The following is a 24,621-nucleotide window of genomic DNA, read 5'->3' as shown; positions in this document are numbered from 1 at the left end:
GAGCCAGCATGATTCACGATTCAAAAATCAATTGTTGCTTTCCCCCACATCTTTGTTTGAGTTGGATTAGACATTAAAAGAAAAGTCTGGAATAAGGTCTGTGTGGTAGTCCTAGTTCTAACTTCTAAATAAACCTCTGGAGCTAGCCACATGTTTCTGAACTTTAGTGTCTCTGAAAATGAGGGGGTTGTATGGATGAGTTCATTAAGTACTATGTGCTTGATACTGTGACTAGTGCTGGGATTTAAAAGAAAAAAAAGAAATGAGTGACTTAGCCACTGCAGTAGAAGAGATCATAGTCAATTTTCTAGGTCTAAAAAGCTGATGTATGTAAATTTCAGCAAACAAAGTTTAGTTTGTGAATATTTGGTGAATGAAATGGATTAGTCAAAGATGACTAAATATATTTTTAAGCATCATATATTTGGAAATATAAGCTTAACAGGCCTTAATTAAATAGACACGTTTTAAAAAGTAGTCGAGTTTTTCCATTAACTTCTATTTTAATTTCAGCTATCTCCTGCAGATGACTGGCAGCCTGCCTCTAGCTACAGTTCAAAGCCGACATTCTGTGCTGTGAGCAGTGAGCCTCTCCCATGTCTGGCAGCTGCAGCTGCAGCTAGGCTACAGTGAAGGGAGGGAGAAGCATCAGCTGTTCTGATCTGGCCATAACCATACCTAGCCAAATTCTATTCATGTGAGGCTTTTGGAAGTCTGTGTTTTCTGCTTCTTTCAGGACGAATTTCCACTAAGTGAATCACACTATTAAGGAATCTCAATAAGATTGAATTAATTAAGAGTAAACTATTTCTTTGTGAAAGGGGAGAACCAGAGATAGATTTTATCTGCTAATTAAGGTAGTAAGAGGGATAGATATCCTACTTAGGATAAAATCAGAAAACCATAGTCCATATAGGGAATAATCTTTTCTTCCTATTTTGAAGAATATTCTTTCTGCTTTCACAAAGCACTTAGTGAGTAAGATCTGTGTTTCTGAAAATGCCTACACTTTATCCTCATATTTGAATAGATACTGTGATTGTGCTATTGCTCCATTGTCTACTAGTATAAATTTATTTATTTATTCCTGTGGAAGCAGTATTGTTTACTGAGAATCTGTTGTGCTCAGAACACATCAGTGAACATGGATAGTCCTTGTCCTCTTGGAGATTATATTTTGGTGAGAGAGTTTCAGGTTGGAGGGATTAAAAGAAAATTATTATTCCAGTGTTTCAGAGAAGGAGGACACAAAAGCCAGGATGGGGATGAAGATTTGTTCTTTTATAAAAGGTGTCAAGAAGAGCCTTGCTGATACACATTTGTGCAGAAACCTGAGGAAAGAATCCTATATAATAAAAGCCTAATATGCTAAGTGACCGGTTGTCCCGTCATCAGTTCAACCAATCAAAGCATACTATGTTAATGATATGCTAAGGCAGCTCAACTGCTCACTATGACGTGCACTGACCACCAGGGGGCAGACGGTTGACCGGTCAACCAGTCGCTATGACATGCACTGACCACCAGAGGGCAGATGCACCGACCGGTAGGTTAGCTTGCTGCTGGGATCCGGCAGACCAGGGACTTAGTGAGATGAGCCAGATACGCACTGGAGCCCTCCCGCGGTCCCTCCCCAGCTGGCCAACCTCCTGCATCCCTCCCTGGCCCTGATCGTGCACTGGTGGGGTCCCTTGGCCTGGCCTGGGCCTTCTCGCAATCCGGAACCCCTCAAGGGATGTCAGAGCCGGTTTCAGCCCGATCTCGCTGGTCAGACCAAGGGACCCCACTGGTGCACGAATTTGTGCACAAGGCCTCTAGTGAATAATAAGAGTACAATTTTTGAGGCCATACATGCCTTGAGATCTTGCACGTTTACTATAATACTTAATAGTTGGAATGGAATTTTAAGTTGGAAATAATTTCCCTTCAGAATAATGAGAACATTGTTTCATTGTCTTATAGTTTTCGGGATTGCTTTTGAAAAGCTAAAACTGATCCAATTCCTGGTCCTTTGTTGTGAATTACTGTTTTCTGTCTGTGAGCTTGTAAGATCTTCTCTTTGTCCCCCGTATTCTGAAATTTCACAATGATGTGCCTTGGTATAGGTCTATTTTGCTTCATAGTGCCTGGTTATTGGTGGACTCTTTTAATCTGGAAACTCATATCTTTCTGTTCTAGAGAATTACCTTCAATTACTTAGTTGATGGTTTCTTTCCCTAATTTTCACTGTCTTTTCTTTAACAAATGCCTATTATTTAGATATTGACCACACTGGATTAACCCTCTAAATTTTTCCTTTTTATATAAAATTATTTTATACAAAATAATTTTCTTTTTGATGTCTTTGTCTTTTTGCCCCACTTTTTGGTGGATTTCTTCATTTTTCTTCAACTTTTCTTTTGCTATCATATTTTTATTTTTATTTTTTTCTGTCATATTTTTAATATCTATGAGTTAATTTTGTTCCCTGGTTCTTTTAAAATAACAATCATTTTTTCGTTAAAGTTATTGGTGACATTGGTTAATAGGATCATGGTTTCAGGTAAAAACAACAATCTTTTAAAAAAAATTTTTATTGTTTAGAGTATTATAGGTCTCCCCTTTATTTCTTCCCATTGCCCCCCTCTACCTGGTTCCTGCCCTGCCCCAAGCCTTCACCCTGTTGTCTGTGTCCATAGGTAATGCATATATGCATATAAGATTTTGGGTTAATCTCTCCCCAACCCCCCTTCTTCTGAGATTCGTCAGTCTGTTCCATGTTTCCATGCCTCTGATTCTATTTTATTCATCAGTTTATTTTGTTCATTAGATTCCTTATTCGTTTATTTTGATTTTTCGATACATTTGTTGATAGATATGTATTGCTATTTTATTGTTCATATTTCTTCTACTACTACTTCTTTTTCTTCTTCTTCCTCTTCCTCTTCCGTTTAAAGAATACCCTTCAACATTTCATGTAATATTGGTTTGGTGGTGATAAACTACTTTATTTTTTTTCTTAGCTGTGAAGCTCTTTATCTTGACCTTCATTTCCAAATGAGAGCTTTGCTGGGTAGATTAATCTTGGTTGTAGGTCCTTGCTATTCATCACTTTGAATATTTCTTGCCACTCCCTTCTGGCCTGCAAAGTTTCTGTTGAGAAATCAGCTGACAGTCATATGAGTTCTCCCTTGTAGGTAACTAACTGCTTTTCTCTTGCTGCTTTTAAGATTCTCCCTTAACACTTGCCATTTTAATTATGATATGTCTTGGTATGGACTTCTTTGGGTTCCTCTTGTTTTGGACTCTCTGTGCTTCCTGGACTTATAAGTCTATTTCTTTCACCAGGTAGGGGAAGTTTTCTGTCATTATTTCTTCAAATAGGTTTTCAACATCTTGCTCTCTTCTCTTTCTGGCACCCCCATAATGCAAATGTTGGTTCATTTGAAGTTGTCCCAGAGGCTCCTAACACTGTCTTCATATTTTTTGATTCTTTTTTTCTTTTTGCTCTTCTGATTGGGTGCCTTTTGCTTTTTCATATTCCAAATAGTAGAGGATTCTCGGCATCCTCTACTCTACTGTTGATTCCCTGTAAATTATTCTTTATCTCAGTTAGTGTATGCTTAATTTCTGACTGGTCCTTTTTCATGTCGTTGATGTTCTCACTAATTTCCTTGAGTGTGTCTCTTGTGGATGTGTAGAGTTGTAATCTTGTATGGTCTGAAGCTGTCCACCAGGTGCACTGGCTCTGGGGCTTCCCAGTAGGTGCAAAGTTAGCCACTGCCTGGGGCCACCCAGCAGGAGTTACCAAGCAATCTATAGATGGCTGCTATTTGTACTGGGTTTGTAAATGCCCAGGTGAGGCCAAGCAGGCTGGTGCTAGTGCCGGATCATAAGTATGGGGCACGCTGACATGGGCTGTTGCTTGTTTGAGAGATTTTAGGAAAGTCTGAAGCCTGAGCCAGGACAAGCCATTCATATGGAAATGCCACTACAAACAGCTTGGGTAGGGCTATAAGTTGGATGGGATGGGGTCTCAGGGAATCACCAGGGTGAAGTGAACAGTATGAGTCATGATGATGAAACTCAGATATGGCTGCCAGTCAGCTCTGGGATGGGGGAGGTCCCAGCACAGGAACAATGAACCCTAAGAGCACTTCCATCTGGGAGAAAGCTACCCCTGAGTTCCTGCCCCGATGCCAGACAATCCAGTTCCTTCCAGTATGTTTCTGGTTCTCCCAATGCCACTGCCCAGCGCTGGAGCTCAGAGGGATCGAATCCAAGTAAGTCCATGTGCCGGCCCTTTAAGAGGGCCTGCCTGGATCTCCAGCAACCTCCATGTCACTCAGCCAGAATCCATGCTGGTTTTTACAGCCTAAAGTTACAGGGACTTCTCTTCTCAGCTCTGCAACTCTGGGCCAGGGGGTTTGGTGTAGGGCTGGGACCCCTTGCTTCTCAGAGGAGGCCTCTGCAGTGGAAATATCCCTCTGGTTTAAAAATATGCCACATGTGGGTGTCAGACCAGCCCGTTCCGTGCCTCTGTCCCTCCTACCTGTCTCAATGTGCTTTATTCTTTACTTCTCTAGTTTTAGACTTCCATTCGGCCAGCTTTCAGGTGGTTCTGAATGGTGGTTGTTCTGTATTTCAGTTGTAATTTTGATGCGGTTGTGGGAGGCGGCGAGTACCAGTGTTTACGTATACCCCCATCTTGGTTCTTTCCTCAATAACAATCATTTTTTATTTGATGATTTCACAATGTCTTAGCTCTCTGAGAACAACAATAATTTTGTTATACTTTCTCTTTTTATAGTGTCTTTTTTCTCCAAGTTGATTCTTTTCTGTTGGTGTGTATGTTGTGATCTATATATTTCTAGAGATTTCTAGTAATTATCTAGAGATTTCTTTAGATGATTACTGGATATATTTGGTTGTCAATTCCTACTTAACAGCAAGGAACCAAGAGCCAGTAGATGGGATTTGTCAGCTATAAGTGTTACTGTAGGAGTGATCTGACTGTTCTTTTATTGGAGATTCCTAATGTTTCTACCTTTATTTTGAGTTGATAGAATCCCAGGAGAAGATTCTTCCAGTCTTCTACCCAGAAAGTAAAGGCCTGGTTGCCATAATTTTGGCCTCTTGGGGAAGGAAAGCTGACGAATGTCAGTATCCAGTATGCATGTTTACCCCTTGTTTTTCCATGTGCTGTCCCTGTCTTCAATTGTGCCTAGGGTTCCTTAAGTCCAGAAACCCTGTGTTTTAGTCTCCCAAGAGACTAAGCCTGTAGATTTCTTCTGGAGTGCTAGTATAAGTTAGGGCATTTCTTCTGGAGTGTAAGTCTCATTGCTCTAATTACACAGAATGAGAGATGAGATCTGGGGATTGAATTGCTTCTTAACACATCTTCAACTGATCACCCTTGTTTTAGCTTCACTCACACTAACTTTCAAAGTTCCTCGTGCCAACAGTTCCTGAGTCTTTGTGGGATTCTACTAGTTAATTACATTGATTCAAGACCATTCTCATTACTGAGGCCATTTAAGTTGATAGAATACTGATAAGTGGTAATCTGAAGTTTTCTTGAGCCATTTAAGGTGTCTATTTTAATAGTTAGATTTTTTTTGTTTCCAAGTTCTCTAATGATTCTTTTTCCAATTTTCTATTTTTTATTTCTTAGGTGTTCCTAGATGTGATATATTCCCTTACTTGGGTGAAGATTTTAGATGTATACATTTTTCTCTATATGTTCTTTTTTTTCTTATCACTATGTTTTTCTTTAAGTACTTGAACATAGTTATAATAACTCTTTCAGTGTCATTGTCTAATACTAGTGTACTAGGTGTATCAGTTAATGCGGATTTTGTAATCAAAGGAAACACAATAATTTCAAGAGAAACATCAAAAGTGCTTTATTCAAAGTAATGTCCATCGCTAGCTACACATTTCCCCCATCTTTCAGGTAATTTGTGGATACCCTCCCAGTAGAACTTTTCTTGTTTTGAGGCAAACCATTCAAAGACCCAATTTTCCACTTCTTCGTATGTTTTGAAGTGTTGCTCAGAAAGTGCATGTGTCATCAATCAGAGCAAGTGGTAATCTGAAGGAGCAAGGTCTGGTGAATACGGCGTGTGGGTTAATACTTCCCAGGCAAGATCTTTTAACGTGTCTTTAACTGGTTTTGAAGTATGTGATGGTGCGTCATCATGAAGCAAAATTACTTTGCCTTGTCTTCTGGCACATTCTGGTCATTTCACGATCAAAGCGTGGTTCAAATTGATTATTTGTTGTCAGTAGTGATCAGTATTAACGGTTTCACCTGGTTTTAGAAGCTCATAATACACCACACCTTCCTGATCCCACCAAACGCAGAGCATTGTCTTCTTTCCGAAGCAATTTGGCCTTGCAGTCGATGTTGATGTTTGACCTGGATCATCCCATGATTTTGTGCATTTGGGATTCTCAAAATCCACTTTTCATCGCCAGTCACAATTCAATGCAAAAAAGACTTTCTTTTGTGCCGTTGAAGCAACATTTTACTGATGACTTTTCGGTTTTCCACTTATCTTTCTTTCAGTTGATGTGGCACACATTTTCCTTCCTTTAAAATCTTTCCCATTGCTTGTAAACGATCGGAAATTGTTTGCTGAGCAATGTTTAATCTTTCTGCAAGTTGTTTTTGAGTTAGACACTCATCTTCATCCAATAATGCTTGTAATTATTGGTCTTCAAACTTTTTTGGTTGACCTGGATGTTCTTTGTCTTTCACATCAAAATCATCACTTTAAAAGAGTTTAAAGTAGCGTTCAGAAGTATCTTGAGATGGAGCATGTTCTCCATAAGCTTCCTGAAGTATTCAGCAGCATTTTTCTTCAAAATAAAGTAATGAATTAAAACTTCCCACAAATGCTCTTTTTTGGCATGAAATTTGACATTTTTAACAGTAAAAATATCTATGATGTTAACACCTTCAGAAAATTTGACATAGGAAGTTTTGAAGCTTGCTGTCAATACAACAAAATAGCATACATATCAAATCACATATATATTAACATATGTGTAACTCCATCTATTGAAAAAAATCCGCATTATTAACTGGTACACCTAGTAATTCTATCATCTGTCATTTCTGGGTCTGTTATTATTGTCTTTCTCCTGGATTTTAGGTTATATTTTCCTGTCAGTGTTTTTGTTCTCAGTTGTCAGACAGCAAAGTGAATACTTTTTTACTGGTCCCTAATTCTGTCAAGCTACACATTTTAAGGTTGATATGTTATGTAGTTGATCAATCTCAGTCTTCTAGCACCTATTGTACTTAAGCATGCTATAGCTGGTTCGAGCAGTGGCATATAGTTGCATTCCTTTTTCTGTGCATTTGTCTCTCCATTTGTGAGTATAGCATTTTGTTGACCCTTGCACATATTCCATGAATCTGTCTCAACTCTGACTTTGAATCTGCAAATAATTCAGTACACACTTTAGCTGGTGACCATTGTATTCTAAAATAATATATTATTATTGTGAGTATATAGCAAATTATTTTTCCCCAGGTTAGGGATTATCTTGTTTACCAAGATAACCACACGTAACCACACATGAAGGTATTCGAATACTTCAAGTTTATAGTGCTACAATGGGAAAGTCACTTAACTATGTACCAGGAGACCTAGGAGATTATCCTAGCTCTATTATGTACTTAGGGAATTAATGTCATCTACTTAGGGCTAATAATACTTGCTTGCTAAGGTAACCTAACAAGGAATGAACTAAGCGATATAATATGTGTAAGTATCCTATATAATAAAAGCCTAATATGCAAATTGTCCCCTCGGGCGGTCATCCCACTGGGAGTTCAACCACTCACTATGACGTGCGCTGACCACCAGGGGGCGGCACGGAACATGGTGGGCGTTGGTGATGTGACGCTGGCAGCAGGTGGCATTGGAGGCGCTGCCAGCCCCAGTGGGCCCTGATGAGAGCGGGACCATGGCAGAATGGTGGAGCAAGTGAGTGGGCGGTGCCAGGCTAAGGTGGGTGCAAGTGGGGCTGCCCTCCTGCTTCCAGGCGCTGAGGGAGCCAGGCAGGGGGCCCAGCCCTGATCGATCGCCCCGCAGGCAGGATGGTGGAGCAGGTGAGGGGGTGGCACTAGGTCACGCTGGGTGCCAGGCAGGGCTGCGAGGCTGGGGGTGTGAGCTGGGGCCTGATCCCCACAGGCCACCCTGAGAGACCCCATCTGTGCACGAATTTGTGCACTGAGCCGCCAGTCTATATATATAAAGCCAGTGACCGGAACACCAGAATGACCAGAACAACCGGAATGACAGGTCACTATGATGCCCACTGCAGCCAACCAACTGGCTAGATCAGTGGCAGGGCCTCCAGCCTACCGCCTGCGGCCCCTCCCCTGGCTTGCTCCTCCCTGATTGTCCCCCTCAACCCCAATCAGGGGCGAAGCCAGCCAACCTTTCATGGCCCCTCCCCCTGGGCAGCCCCACCCCTAATCGGCCACCCTCACTCCAATCAGGGGTGGGGCCAGCCTGCCAACCTCCCGTGGTCCCCTCCCCCTATCTGGCCCCGACCCCGATTGGCCCCCATCGGGGAGGGCTGGCCAGACCCCATCTGTGCACAAATTCATGCATCAGGCCTCTAGTTTTATAAATGATCTTGGACATCTGCTTTTGTATGGTGCTAATTGAGAGTCCTTGTGATGGCACAGGTGGTGGTGGTGGTGGATTGCAGAAGGAAGATATTGCTAGTACTTTTTCCGCATCACATTTTCATAGCTAACAAGGTCTTTTCTCCAGAATAGCTCTTTAATTTAAAAATAATAATAACTGTTCTGGGAGCACTCATAAGTCTTTGTATATCCAGAAGTTGGTCTAGAGAATGTGAAGAGGCAGAAAAATAGTATTTAGTGATTTACTAATAAACACAAATTTAAGGCATATGCAAATGCAGTAATATCTTTTCACCATTACCTATAAATAGTTCATTAGGCCCGAAAGCTTTATTGCTGACCATGATTCTGTAGATCTTTCTCCTTATGTCAATAGTAAATGTATATACCTTATGTTAATATGCTGTATATGTATATACTTTAGGTCAGTGGTCAGCAAACTGCGGCTCGGGAGCCACATGCGGCTCTTTGGCCCCTTGAGTGTGGCTCTTCCTAAGCCTTAGGAGTACCCTAACTAAGTTAATAACAGTGTACCTACCTATATAGTTTAAGTTTAAAAAATTTGGCTCTCAAAAGAAATTTCAATCGTTGTACTGTTGATATTTGGCTCTGTTGACTAATGAGTTTGCCGACCACTGCCTTAGGTCAATATGCTGACCAACTAAAATCCACTTAATATCCTTAATTTAGATATATTTAAAAATCTTAGTTTTAACAATTAATTATCTTTTTCTTTGACTTTTCTGAGCAACCAAATTTCAACTCATGACTTGGTTAAAATATTTATCTCTGTTACGCACTTTCTGAACAAACAGAAAAAAATCTCTGATCTTTATAGAAACACATGACTATAGCTATCATCAGTTGTGTATTCTACTTGCTATTGTGTAAGACCTTCAAATTTTTGACCTCTGTATTGAAAGTCAATAAGAAAAAGCTCTTATGAAACTAGTATTCCCCTAAAAAAACAGAAATGCTTCTTCCTTGATTTTGGCTTTGTAATTTCAATTTGAGTTATTAATCTAGTGATCTGTAATATTTTAAAAATATTTACTGTACACCTATTACAGAACTTGTAAAAATACAATGTTTTAATAGAGTTGTAAAATCTTTAGTATAATTATTAGTTCCAGGAAAGTAAAGGCTAGGCTTTAATATCTAAAAATAATATAAACATTTTGTTGATCTTAAATAATTGTTTTCGTTTTTTCTATTTAGACCTCCAGTAATTTAAACATCAAAATATAAATTATTTGAACTAACCGTGTTGGTTATTTTCCCCGAACTTATTTATATACAAATAGGAAAAAAACTTTTTATAAAATTAAGGTAAATGTAAATAAAAATAGTAAGCTTAAAGCAAGGTTGTATTCAGTGGAGCTAAAATCAAAGTAAGCTCTACTTGTATGTTTATCTAATAATATGGCTGGTCTCAGGAAGCATTAGTTTTCTAGAAATAGTACCATTTCTTTATGAGTTTTAGCATAGAGGGAAAGTTGTATTTTCTACCTTTGATTTTATATATAAAAGTGAAATTGATTTTTACTGCTTTTAGTGAACCTCTTCTGTCTTTTGTTAAGAGCACTTTGAGTTCAAGTTAGATTTATAATATTGTTAACTTGCCTCAAGCTGCATATTTGCTAAAATGATTAATATTTCATATATCATATGCATGGAAGATTGGTGTTTAATTCACTAGAGTAAATTAAAATTAAATAAAGGTAATTTCAATTTGAGTTATTAATCTAGTGATCTGTAAGAATTAGATAGGCTTAACTAAGATCTAATGGGAAACTTGCTTGTTTTCAGTTTTGGTATTTTTAAGATAAAATAATATCCTTGCTTCTTATTAATCCAATAGATGTGTATAAAGGTAACCATTGATTATTTCATTCATTCATTGAACAAAAATGTATAGAACACCTACAATATAGCAGGTATTTCAGTTTGATTAATTTGCTTCAGTGTAATAAGTTGTGATTTTGGCTTTGTCAATAGCAAACATTACTGTGGCCAGGATGACTTTGTAGTCTCTGTAGCTTTCTTTTGATGGGCTGATCATTTTAATGGAGATAATTTGTTACTCCAAACGCATTACATAATGTTACATAAGAGTAATTATTAGCTCTGTACCAAGGAGCCAGTATCAGCTTTTTATACATATAGGTATCCCATATAAGTTTATGATTGAAGATGATGCATGAATGCTTCGAAGATCTCATCTAGACACACTGTTCCTTTAAAAATCTTAAATTTATTGAGTATATACTGAAGAACATATGGTAATAAAAGGGATAAATATTAATGTTACATATGTAAACATGTATGTGTAGTATATACAGTTATATGTTATATATGTGTGTATATATACATTATTATATATAAATGTAATAAAATCCTGAGTTAACATATATAACTTAAAATCTTGTCATTAGGTTAGATATACTAAATCTGCAGGAAATTGGTAGCTAGGGAGCTATGGCCAAAATTAATCTCTTTTAAGTTTTTAACATCTTTATACTCAAACTAGGGGCCCAGTGCACGAATTCTTGCACCTTGAAAGGAACTGTGGGCTTCAAGGCTGCGGTGGGCACAGGGGCAGGTTTCGGCCAATCCTCTGCACCCCCATCCTGCCCCTCCTGCCGTGGCCCAATCCCCTGTCTGCCGGCAGCCCTGTTCCCACCGCTGCCACTCCCACACGCTGTTGGCGCTGGCCCCTATCCTCCCCCTGCTTGCACCCGCTGGTGGCGTGGAGCAATTGGGGCTGGTGTCAGCAGTGGGTGCAAGCAGCAGTTGCTGCCCCGATAGCCCCTCAGGAGCAGAGGGAGGTGGAGAAGCCCTCAGGGGTGATCAGGGCCGGCAGCCATTGCTCACACTCACTGACGGCACCGAGTGATCGGGATCAGCAACAGGTGTGAGCGGTGGCTCCGGTGCTAGAAGCGGGTGCGAGCAGGGCCGGTGCTGGAAGCAGGTGCGAGCATTGGGCGGGACTGTGGCGTAGGGGAGCAAAGAATTTTCAGTAACCACCAGAAGCTTACCCTGATGACAGCGACTGACACCCCACCTTGATCTGGCAACCCCACTCACCTGCTCCACCATCCCACTTCGGCCGACACCTGTCAGCCCACCATGTTCCATGTGCTCTTCCTGGTGGTCAGCGCACGTCATAGCGACTGGTTGTTTGGTTGTTCCGCTGTTCGGTCTATTTGCATATTAGCCTTTTATTATATAGGATGGGTCACTCATTTGTGGAGGGGCTGGGGGCAGAAAAAGAATGACAGAAATTAGTAGAGCACCAAAATCAAATTCATTCATTCTCTCTCTCTCTCTCTCTCTCTCTCTCTCTCTCTCTCTCTCTCTCTCTCTTCCCCCTTCCCCTACTCCCTTCCACTCTCTTAAAAATCAATGGAAAAAATATTCTTGGGTAAAGATTAACCGGAACAAAACAAAAACAAAAAACCCACAGTATGTTTCGTAGACTGCATACCTCAAAATTATATGGGCTAACTATATAAAAAAATTACTAGGTATCATACCAGACCTTCTGAATCAGATTTTTTGGATATAGGATTTAGGACTCAGCATTTTTGGGAACACTAACATGTAAGAACCATTGCACTACATTATATTGCTACATGGTTTAGGTATATAAAGACAAATAATAAACACTGAGGGTTGGGAGGATGAAGAATATTTCTGATATTAGGAGTGATGCATATGAAATCATGGAAGTGTGAATAGTTCATATGGACTGGAACTATTGGTAATACTGGGAAACATAGGTTGTGATATAGAGGACCTTGAGTATAAATTACAGATTAGGACAGAGTCTTAGAAAAGAAGGAAGTTCCCAGTAGATTGAACAGAGTTGGGTGCTAACTTATCCTGCTCCATTAACACCTGTTCACCCCTGTGTATCATAGTGCTGAAACATTTTCCTTCATTAAACTGTGTCTTTGAGACTGGATGTTCTCTTTACTCATAGTTGTGTTCCCATCTATTAGCCTTGTCTCTAGTACATACAGACCCTTGATAAATGTTAAAATACCTCACTTTTAGCTTTGCACAGTGGCAGTATCGTAGCCAATGAGGTTTATCCAAGGCACGATTATTGCTAATTGAATATATATTTCACTTTTCTTTTAAAACTCTTAGAAGACCCAAACTGGGCTGGAGTCCTTTCGGGGCCAACTTTTAGCAATTTGAGAGCCTTGAGCATCACCTTCCCATCTAGGCCCGCAGTCCAATTTAAGCGGTGGCTTGCTTCCATGAACCAACCATTGATGTTCCACACAACCTCAAATCTTGAGTCTTTCCAGCTGCCCCAAGAAGAAAACTGCCAGGAAGACATGGCAGCCTCTCTTCCCTCCTGCTCAGCAGTGCTGACAGAGTGCTCAGAAACTTGACCTCAGTCCTGGGCCCAGCTACCCTTCCCTCCACTAGAGCACCACCCCGAGAGCAGGACAGACAGGAAACCATCAGAGGCCATAGGAAAAGACATTGTTACTTCAGTTCTGAAAAGACAATTTAGTTAGAGATCCTTCTATCATAGTACATATTATAAAATTAACTTCAGGCTTGAATTTGAATGCTGTCATTTCTTGAATCGTTCTGGGAACTATCCAGTTAGAAAAGCAGCTTTCCGTTGGTCCTTCTCAACTCAGAAATACTTAGAAACTTGTCCCTCGACCCTGGTACCATCCTTCTCTTCACTAGAAGAATTGTTCCAATTGCAAGAGAAAAAGGACATCTAACAAGAAGGGCAATGAGAAAGGATATTGGCATTTTCTGAAAAAGGCTCCTAATACTGTGCTTTAATGAAGGCTTGTCTTCCTCACAGGATGGAGATCAGTTTGGATGCAAACATTAATGTACATATCACTTTGAACAGAAGCTTTCTAAGAACTTAAAACAGTGAAGAATGGTCAGTTTTAGCAACAGATTTATACCTAAGAATCATATCGGAAAATAGATTTGATTCCATTTTAGTGCCAGTACCAAAGTGTTCCACTAGGTAATTTTAGGATCACTGTGGGGCAAGCTGCAATGTTTCTGGAATACGAGTTATCTTTTTTTTTTTTTGGTCAGATCTGTCTTTTCTCCCTTTCCATGTTGCCTGCAATTTGTAAGTTAGCTATGTAGATTGAACATCTGATTTCACTTGCTTTACTTATTTTATTGATTAGCTATTCTTTGGCACCTGCATGTGTGTTTTAGAATTCTTTGGTCAACTATAAGATGGGATCCATTGTTAAGAAATTGATACAAAGAACTGTGGGAAAGTAAAAATAAACCTTGTTTAAGTAAAACATTGATTATGATAAAGCATATATTAGTAAATATTTTTTGCTCCATAACAATGATCTTATTATTTCCTGTTAAAGGAATTTCTGCCCTGTTATTTCAGTGGGTTTTTTGTATAAGCTAAACATGTTTAAAGGGAAGAAAAAACTCAGAAGCTCTAATGATAGGGCATATCCTCCTGGAAAAAACAAAAAACACTCAAAAAGAAAAATAAAACTAGATGTCAGGATTGGAGTAGCTGATTTCTTTTTCCCTGCTAAGCATTTTTTTCATTTGCTTGTTGAAATCCATGATTATTACATGATCTATGTTGCAGATTTTTACACTTTGCAGTATAGAATGCTCCAAGATTTGAGTCATTGGTTTCAAACAGTATTTGGCCATAGTCAGCTTGTTTAGCTAAAATAGATATTGTTTACCTGTCTCTTTCTGTACTTAAGTCTTTACTTGGTTGTATGATTTTGTCACTTGATACTCTATTTATAGTTCTATCCATATAAAAACCCAGTTATGAGTTATTTTAAATGAAAGGTGAATTTTTAATATTGTGCTGTTTAGTCAGTATAAAATAACTTTTTTATATGATATTTTACAATTCTAAGGCATCTCAAGTAGCTTTTAAATCCGTTCCCCACACCTAAATGCAAGTGAGAATTGTACATTTTTCTGCTTGTCATCAACTGTCTCTTCTCTACAGTCTTATCCATGTTTCACTAAACATGTCCATCTGTTGTGTCTTATTAAGACTGTGTACACCCATCAGCTTCACGCTTTTAGAGAAATCTAGTACGAACGCTTTGTGGGGAATATGACTTTATGTTTCACATGTGGTGAAATTTCCCTTCCCAAGAAAGACTTTATTTTCACTATAGACACAGACGCTTTTAAAAGATAATTTTGAGGGTGAGATATGATTTTCAAATACTAATTCCTTTGAGAGAACATTTACTTAAAATACCTGTACTCTGTAAATGTTTATTGAGGAACTGAGAGAACTGACTGTCCAACATTGATGATTACAGCTCAGGTTGTGCTTCTGTGGACCAAGATCATCAGCAAGAAACATATTTATGTTGCTTTTAACCATTTCTCTGTTACTAATAGTTCTAGGTATTCATTTACTAGAGAATATGTTATTTTTTCTATTTACCAAGAAGGTTTAACATCCTAAATGCAATCATATGCAACTAATTTTATTCAATATGGTCAAATGCTGATAGACCTTGCCATAAGGATACTGTCCTGATTATTATATAATTTCAAGCTGGTTTGCTATCCATTCTCCAGTTGTACAACTCACCTTTTTCTACTTGCCATTCTATGAGAGTAACTGACATAGTAGTTGTCACCATTTTAAAATCTCTTTTTAGAGAACCTCATTAATGGGAGGAAACAGGGACACGTTATTTATAATGCAAAATAATGCATTTAATTTGTTTCTGAGATGCATTTGTTAACATTTTTGAAATGTCTAATCTGAAATTTTATTTTGTGTTATGCCTCACACTAATAAATTATCTTCACTGTTAGTGATTTTGGCATTCTAAATAAAATAATTATGTGAAAACTCTGACTTGAGTTGATTGAGCTAGTTGCCCAATCAATTCCCTTTGAGTTTTCTTACTTTTCTCAGAAACTTCTATTTCTCCCTCAGTGTGATATCATACACATTTTAATTGTGTTTTATACTCTAAACTAGATGTTTGGGTAACTCAAATTCTCTTTAAGAGGGAAATAGAAACCCTTTATAAGGCCTTTTCCTGTTATTTTAACCTAAAGATAGAAAGAGAAACCTCAGTATCCCTTTTGTTCTCTAATAGCCTAAGAATATTTTTAGGCAAATATTTTTTGAACATCTATTTCTTATAAGTCACTGTTCTTAGTGCTGTTGACTAAAAGTTGAGTAAGATGTGGTTTTCTGCTTTCAAGTCTGTTGGACTCGTGAGACATATTCATATAACAGTGACAAAGCTTAAAGAGCTAGGCAGGATTTTTTTTAATGAGATGGCATTTGAGTTGGAACTTAAAGGACCTATTGAAAGGATCTGGTCTCTGACTGATACCTTTGTATAGTACTAGGATTGCTGCTGATTTTGCTGATAAATTCCCGTTTTGGCTGCATTCTATCTTCCTGTTTTGGTAAAGTATAACCGACAGCAGTCTTTCAGCTACAAGTATTAAATCCTGACTCAAATTGGCTGAAAAGGGAGGAAATGTAGTGTCTCCTGTAACACGAAGTCAGAAGAAGGGCAGCCTTTAGAGTTGGTTGGTTGGTTGGTTGGTTGGTTGGTTGGTTGATTGGTTGGAGAAAAGCCCGGGCTCTTTGTATTCCTTCATTCTACTGTCCCTGGGATTGGCTTTATCCTTAGTGAAATGGCTACAGCCATTTCTTCCTTCTGTGGCTTTTTCTTAGGAGTGAGAAAACTTTTTCTAAAAATCTTTCTGGAAATGACTAGATTCCCCCATCATGTTTTATTGGTCAGATTTGCAGTTAGAGATTTTTGGGTGGTTAATAAACTCTCTTGGTAAGGAGGAGAAGCCACCAGAATATACCATTCCTAAAGACCTCACTGGCAGGGGGCAAGGGATTACACAGAGACTAAATCAGGCTTGTCTCTGGGGTTGGGATGGAGGGCATTTTCCTCTGTGGTCAGTGAAACCTTATCTGGAGGGTGGAAAGGAACGGCATTCTATTGATGGAGACCCAGAAAAGTCCTTCTGCTCAAAGATACATGTCCATCTATATTGGTGTATAAGCTCTTCCTTTAAAATGATAATTACTGTGAGAATTTCTTGTGAGGAAATTTGAAGTTCTATCAGGATGAAAAACAGTTTACTACAGTTATCTTTGGGTGAGGTATGTGCCCCTTTTCCCAGTTAGCTATGGCCTGGAAAGGGAGTATAGCATATAGTCTGTACATAGTATAAAACAAAGCTATTTTCTAGTAAAAGTGAGGACTCTCCCAAAAGGGCATGGCAGACAGGTACTCTGGAATATGACTGGTTTGTACCTCTTGGATTATTTTCTGAATTCTTACAGACACAGTCCTTCCTCAGAGATTTTCAGTAATTAATACATTGATTTCAGTGAAATAGTGCTTCTTGTTGTCATTAAAAACATTGAGTATTCAGTCTCATAACATTTTTGCAATATATGGAATATAATTTAGAGAAAGTCCCTTGTTCACAATGAGCATACCATATAAGATTATAGTATCAGTAAAGACATTCTTTCCAACACCTGAACCTAATAGATTTAATATCCAAGCTGCATTATCTAATATGATTTTTAGGATTAATTTATAGTAAGGAGTGTTCACTTTGCATGGCCTGAATCTTGCTGAACTTGTACCTCCTAATTATTAAGATGAATCTAAAAATACTGAGTGTCTACTATGATACTCTCTCTTTGCTTGATACAGTATGCAGGCAAAAGATTCAAAATATAGCTTATGTTTGTGAAAAACAAGACTATGATCAAAAGGAAAACTAAAGTAGGTTAGAAGCCCAGAAAGACTTATCTTTTCAAAAGCTACCTAGAAAGTGCATATACCAATGGGGTATTGTTTGTTTTTGCTTAATAAGCTCTGTTGGTAAAAAAGAGAACCCACAGAATGTAGAAGAGAGATGGGGAAAGGAAGCAGGAAGGGTACCAGAGACAACTGTATTCTTTCAATTTTACCTGGAGCCCTGGTGGCCACTTTTATAAATGGTCTTCAATACTTCTGTTGCCTACCGCATATTTCACAAAAACTGAGTCTTTGACCTGCTCCTTGAAGACAGTGGGAAATATGAAATTCTTCTCCCAGAGACTTACACTGCATACTCATAAATTAAAGACTGAGAAGTTCTGTGGTAAAGTCACACAAACTTCTCGAACCCTATAGTTTCCAAACTTAATCATCAAGTCTCTCTTCTCATATAATGTATTAAATCTGACTCAGCACACTTCGGAACTGCTGGGCTCAAAGAGGGGTATTCTTGAGTAGAGGAATAAGCAGCGTTTTAGTAGAATAATCTTGTGGTATGTAGATGAATTGGGGACAGAGAGATTGGAAGCATGTAATCCTGTTTGGAAGCTGTTGGAATAATTTGGTATAAAGAAAATGTCACAGATCGGAAAATAGTAAATATTTATTCATTAATTCAACAAATATATATTGAGCCACTATATGCTAAGCATTGTTCTAGATCCAGATGATACAAAAAAAAAACCATTAAAATCTTTGTTTGCATGGAGTTTAATTACATCCTAAGAGAAGAAGAAATAGTACAGTAAATAAACAAATATACATAGTGACAAGTGGCAAAGAGTGCTAAAAAGAAAAATAAAGCAGAGAAGAGGCAAGGTAGAGTCTCTGGGCAGTAGTTAGAGAGAGGCCTTTCTGGAGAGGGGATACGTAAGAGAGACCTGAATTAGATTAGAAAGAGTGTGAATACCTAGACCGAGGGAAGAGCAATGCAAAGTCTTAGAAGTAGGGAACCAGTGTGGCAAGAGCAGAGTAAGGTAGAAGATGGTAGGAGATGGGGGAAGGGGGGATATGGGAGGGGCCAGGAATGGGTGAGATCAGGTAAGACCGAATCAACCATGGTAAGGACTTTGGATTTTATCCTGTTAAAACTGGAAGCCATTGGAGATTTTTGAGCAGAGGAGTGGCATAGTTTTTAAGTTATCACTCTAACTTCTGTCTGAAGAATAGACTAGAATAGAATTGGAGTGGAAACAAGGAGAGTAGTTAAGACTATTGCCAAGTTCCAGACAAGAACTGATGGTGGCTTGGGCTTGGAAGGTAGTGGTGTAGGTGGTAGGTAGCCAGATAAATTTTGGAGTTAAAAATTGACAAGAATTTCTGTTGATGATACCATGTGCCAGGTTTTATTTTAAGTGTGTAACCCTAATTATTTCACCTTCATAGAAAACAGCTTTAACCCCCTGTCCATGGGCAAGGAGACACCTGATTGGTGGTGTTGCTCTTATATGAATTAGGAGCAAAGCAGATGTACAGTCCTTAGTTCATTCTAGTTTGATATCTGTGTCGGTGGCTAGAGCTCTTTCATGCCTGAGGCACATATAAAAAAAAAAAAGAAGAAAAAGAAAACAGCTTTCATTGTTTTACAGCTGAGAAGATTAAAGCACAGAAAAGTAGCTTGCCCAAGTTCATATAGCTAATAAGTGGTGGTACTGGATTTGGAACCTGGACATTGTAACTCCAGAGCCTGTGATCTATCCATTATGCAATCCACCCCTACCCTCCCTAAGGAGGAATCAGAGGGAAACCCTGGGCCAGTACCAGGCAACACCACATTAATGTCTTCTGCCTTCCACCTTCTGTAATGCTAACTTCATAAGAAATAAAATCAAAGTTTTTCTTCTTTAACCTGCTTTTAAAGTGTTTGAGCTAGTTCTGCATAACCTTGTCCTTTTCTTTGTTTTTCTGTGAAACTGTTTTTGAAAGACTTGGAAATCATGTTTTCTGACTATTTTTCACCACAATAAAAGGTTGAGGCAGCATAAACTGGTGCTGGGTAGACGGGAGTGTGGGAGAAAGTGAGATAAGATTCCAGGTATTTTTTTGCAGTTACTTCTGACAGTTCTTTGAAACATTCCCTACACACATTCATATTCTCTCTCTCTCTCTCTCTCTCTCTCTCTCTCTCTCTCTCTTCTCTCTCTCTCTCTCTCTCTCTCTCTCTCTCTCTCTCTCTCTCTCTCTCTCTCATGTTAGAGAAATGGGATTGCAGTCAGGATGCCGTGAGCTGCCTTTCATTTCCCTGCTCACAATGGCCTAACTATTGTGAGTGATTCTGATAGGTATGATTGGAACAGGCGGACTCTTAGGCTGCTCATCACCTTACCTTATCTTTTCCTTTTTCCTCGTTGGCTCAGGGCTTCAGAATACTTTCTGGGAGAGAAGAAACAGTCTTGGAATTTGCACATTTGTAATATTTTTTCTGGTTTCTGGTCTGGCACATAAAAAGCTTGGATGTCATCACCTCATCCTAACAACAAATAAAAATCTGAACAAACTAAAGCATCGGCAGTCATGGGGCAAACTGCTGCCCCCTAAATTGGAAAGATGGACAGGCAAATGCAGAGAATCACATCTTACCAGAGCAGGAGCCACAAGCAGGAACCAGTCCTGGGATGGGGAAACCTGAATGAAGAGTTGTGGGAAGCTCAGTGTGGACGGGTCTGAGAGTTAAAAACTGCAGAGGGGTATGGCTGCACACTTTTGTGAGTTTTAGAGCTAAAGAATGCTTTCCTTTCTCCCACATCTCCTCACCATACCACTAAAGGTGATTTACCCAGTACATCATGACCAGCTTTCAACAAAAAATTACAAGGCATATTAAAAGGCACAAAACACAGTTTGAAGAAACAGATCAAGCATCAGAACCAGACTCAAATAAGATAGGGATATTAGGATTATCAAAGTGGAAGCCTAAAACAACTAAGTGCTAAGGACTTTAATGGAAAAAGTAGACAACATGTAAGAACAGAAGAGTAATATAAGCAGAGCTGGAAATTCTAAGAAGGAGTCTAAGATAGAGATCAAAAACACTAACAAAAATGAAGAATGCCTTTCTTTGGTGGACTTACTAGTATACTGGACATGGCTAAGGAAAGAATCTCTGAGGATATGTTGATAGAAACTTCTCAAACTGAAAAGCAAAGGGAAAAAAACGTGGAAATAATGGAACAGAATGTCCAAAAACTGGAACAACAAAAGATATAATATGTGTGATGAGGAAGGAGGAGAAGAAAGAAAGGAATGGAAGCAATATTTGAAGTAATAATAACTGAAAATTTCCCCCAAATTAATGTCAAGCCCAAACCACAGACAGATCCAGGAAGATCAAGGAACACCAAGCAAGATAAATGGTCCCTAAAAACTGTACTGAGGCATAGTGTATTCAAATGGCAGGAAATCAAAGATAATGAAAAATCTTGAAAGAAGCCAGAGGAAAAACACCTTATCTGTAGGGGAGCAAAGAATAACATCTAGCTTCTCAGAAACCAACCAAGCAAGAAGTGAGTGGAATAAAATATATAAAGTGTTGAGAGAAATATTTTTCTCCAGTTGCATTGGCTCTGATCTAACCACTCAGTCAATGTTAAATTAAATCTGATCCTTCTCCCACAACTCATTGAAGCTCTTTTCTAAATAATAATAATAATAATAATAATAATAATAATAATAATAATAGTTAAACACTTAAAATAAAACCTGGAATAGATCCAGATACTGTAGGGATTTCGATTTAGAGATGCACCAGGAATGCGGTGAGGCAGGTGTAGACCAGGGATAGAATGAAATGATCAGAGTAAGGTCAAGGTGGGTGTGAGACATTAGAATCAAAATTTAGAAATGGCAGAGAACCACTGAGCCTGCCTCGTTTTGCATGAACTTTGGTTTTCCAAGTGCTGCTGTCTGGGTCACTAGACCACCAGTAAGGGTCAGAACCTTGGAGAGTTCCAGACAGAACAGGGCCAGAGAAATGTGATTGTAGCTGTTACACTGGCATGAAGTAAAGAGGATAGAAGGCTCTTAAAATTGATGCTGAAGCAACCCTCTTGTTTCTTCCTATTAGGATCTCCAAAATTTAAAATTCTGGCACCTCTGCCTCCCCACAACCTCATGGAGATCTTAATGAGGCTAGAGATTTCGGTCTGTCTTGTGGAACAAGCACAAAGACATAGTGGCAATGGAGTTTTGGTAAATTCTTGTGATACAGAGGGACACAATTTCAGATACTGGGCTTTCTCCTAAGGGCTTTCCTAAGGAATGAATGGTATTGCTTCCCTGTGTTATTTCCTGAGCTATTATAAAATTAATTAAAATCCTTGGTGAGGTTGGGAGGATGGGTTGCCTAAAAGTTGTTTTCTGATAGGCACTTATGTTTGTAACTGAAAGATAAAAAAGATACTCTGTGTATAAAAGGTGGTTTATAAAAGCTGAAGTAAATTCAGCAACAACAGACTTTTGCAAACATAATTGCAGGCTGATTAGCCTCCTAAACTCAATAATCTAGTTTGTTTTGTTGTTTGTTTGTTTGTTTTTAGGGCATTAAAAAATCCAAACACTTATATTGTACTAAAGACCCAGTGCACGAAATTCGTGCACTTGAGGGAGTCCCTCAGCCCAGCCTGCGCCCTCTCGCAGTTTCGTTGGTTTCCTTCCTTTTTCTGAGAGAGGGCATTTCTAAAAGCGCCCGGAACTTGAAGACGAAGACTATTCGAATGACCAAAATACAATGTAACTGCAATGCTTTATGGGTTCGTGCAATTATATAGTTTTTTGTAGATTGACCTGCACGGTTTCCACCAATGAGATCGCTTCATTCGATGTGGACAAGACAGTGTGTTGACATCTAAGGTCCATAACAGATGGCGCGCGAAACACGAGAAAGCTCGTGAGCGGTACGAAAGGTGTTAAGAGGGAACAGTTGTTCAAGGGCAAGTATATATGAAGAACTGCATTTAGTTTGGAATTACTAAAGTGAGGTGTGTGTGTGTGTGCGTGTGTGTGTGTGAGAGAGAGAGCGAGAGAGAGAGAGAGAGAGAGAGAGAGAGAGAATGAATACTGGATACTTCCATGTAAATACGTAAAGATTCATAACACTTTTAACAGCTTCATAGTGTTCCATAGTATGCTTATATGCCATAAATTATTTAGCCATCCCTCTATTGATGGACATTTAGATTGTTGCTTGGTTTGGGCACTGAATTTATTTCTACACTTGTCCTTGATAACTTTAGATGTAATTCTGTGTCAAAGGTTAGGCCTGTTTTTGATAGCCAGCATTGACAATTTTGACTACATACCTTAGGTTTGGGTTATGGCCAGTCACACTGCACTATATTATATAGTTGTTGAGTCAAGTGTGTTTTTTTTATTAAATCAGAGATGTTTTCAGTTTGAGATAATTTATGACTGTATTTGGCCATGGTAAGGACGTGGTTTTTACTCTGAGTGACATGGGAAGCCATTGGTGGTTTTGCACAGGGGACGGGCATAACATAAAGATGTTTCTAAAGATCCTCTGGCTGCTGTGTCAAGGATAGAAGTGGGAAAACCAGTTAAGAAGCTGTTATAATAGTTCAGACAGGGGATCATGGTGGCTTAGACTAGAGGAGGAATTATGAAGGAAAATGGGATTCTAGACAGATGCTGAAGCTGGAGTTTGCAGGATTTGCTGATGGATTGGTGGGTGTGGATGTGGAGAGAGAAAAGGGTCTCAAGATTAACTCTAAGATTAGAGTGGCCTTTTCCTGAGTTGGGAAGATTAGGAAAGATGTATCGTTGATAGGTAAATTAGGAAGGAAATGTAGAAAACAAAAGTTTGAAAGAGAGCAAGAATTAGTTAACTCCTTTAGTATGACTCACATGCATGGTCCTTTTCTGTCCGCTTCCAGGTAAGTCTCATTCTGACTGGAATAGAGCTAAGCTGGTAAGAGTTTGGAGAGGTGAGGGGGGTGGGGGGAGGAGGGTGGAAATACACTTGTATGTGTGTATTTATTTCTCTCAGAACCTACCTGTATCTAAACATGACAGTCCTAAGAAATATAGTTGCTTTAAAATCTATATACAGCCCTAACCGGTTTGGCTCAGTGGATAGAGCATCGGCCTGCAGACTCAAGGGTCCCAGGTTCGATTCCAGCCAAGGGCATGTACCCTGGCTGCGGGCACATTCCCAGTAGGGGGCGTGCAGGAGGCAGCTGATCGATGTTTCTCGCTCATCGACGTTTCTAACTATCTATCCCTCTCCCTTCCTCTCTGTAAAAAATCAATAAAATGTATAAAAAAATAAAATCTATATACAAATATTCTGGCTTTATGGAATTGCTATGTTTCATCAAAATGATTATTAAGCACTGGCCAGTGTGACTCAGTTGGTTAGGCGTCATTCTGGGAACGAAGATTGATGATTCAATTCCTGGTCAGGGCACAAGCCTGGGTTTCACACCTGATCCCCAGTTGGGGGCATGCAGGAGGCAGCCGATTGATGTTAAATTCTCACAACAATGTTTCTCCCCCCCCCCCCCTTCCTCTCTCTCTAAAAATCAATAAATTACATCTGTAATACTCTCAACAATAAAGATTTTAAAAATAAAGTAACTATGTACTAAGGTAAAAAAAATCAATAAACTATTCTATTTTAAAAAGAAGAAGATGGTTAAGGAAAACACTTTTCATTTGAACTTCCATCTAAAATTAGAAATGTGTGCTCACAAAAAAATTCCAATAAACTGAATTGGAAATGTCTTGGTAAGTTAGCAGTAAAATGTGAATCACTTTGGAGCATTTTGGCTATGGTAATTTAACCAGCCCAAATGACATTATGGTTACTTAAATCAGTGGTCAACTGGTGGTCCACGGACCACTGGTGGTTCATGAGTTCTGAAAGGTTAGTGACCACTTACTTAGGTCATTTCCTTAATCCCTTACCATCATCTCTGAACTTGACTATCCCTTTCTCAGAGATCATAGACTACACTTCCAAACCCTGCTGCACATTCTCAGTTCCCAAAGTATCTTTTCTGCCTTTTATTTGTGTGTTAGGGGGCTCCCTGTATTTGAGAAACTTCATTCCATTCATGGCACAAACGGTAGCCTAATTATAGTAGTTTACAATGCTGTGTATTAAATCTTTATCATTTATCT

At 39.0% G+C, this 24,621-nt stretch overlaps 1 protein-coding gene and 2 pseudogenes across 1 annotated transcript in view; all 3 read left to right on the top strand.

Annotated features, from left to right (window-relative positions):
• SIK2 (salt inducible kinase 2) overlaps window positions 1-24,621 on the top strand; it is a 128,220-nt gene that overhangs the window by 30,061 nt on the left and 73,538 nt on the right. The gene's annotated exons all lie outside the window — the stretch shown is intronic.
• Window positions 12,708-12,820, top strand: LOC139019176 (U4 spliceosomal RNA; annotated as a pseudogene).
• On the top strand, window positions 18,883-19,027 carry LOC139019152 (small nucleolar RNA SNORA48; annotated as a pseudogene).

The sequence above is a fragment of the Myotis yumanensis genome, unplaced genomic scaffold (assembly GCF_028538775.1).
Source record: "Myotis yumanensis isolate MYYU_CA2020_CCGP unplaced genomic scaffold, mMyoYum1.0.hap1 SCAF_10, whole genome shotgun sequence".
Lineage (NCBI taxonomy): Eukaryota > Metazoa > Chordata > Mammalia > Chiroptera > Vespertilionidae > Myotis > Myotis yumanensis.
The sequence above is the reverse complement of the archived record's forward strand: the minus strand, read 5'-3'. Positions and strand labels throughout refer to the sequence as shown.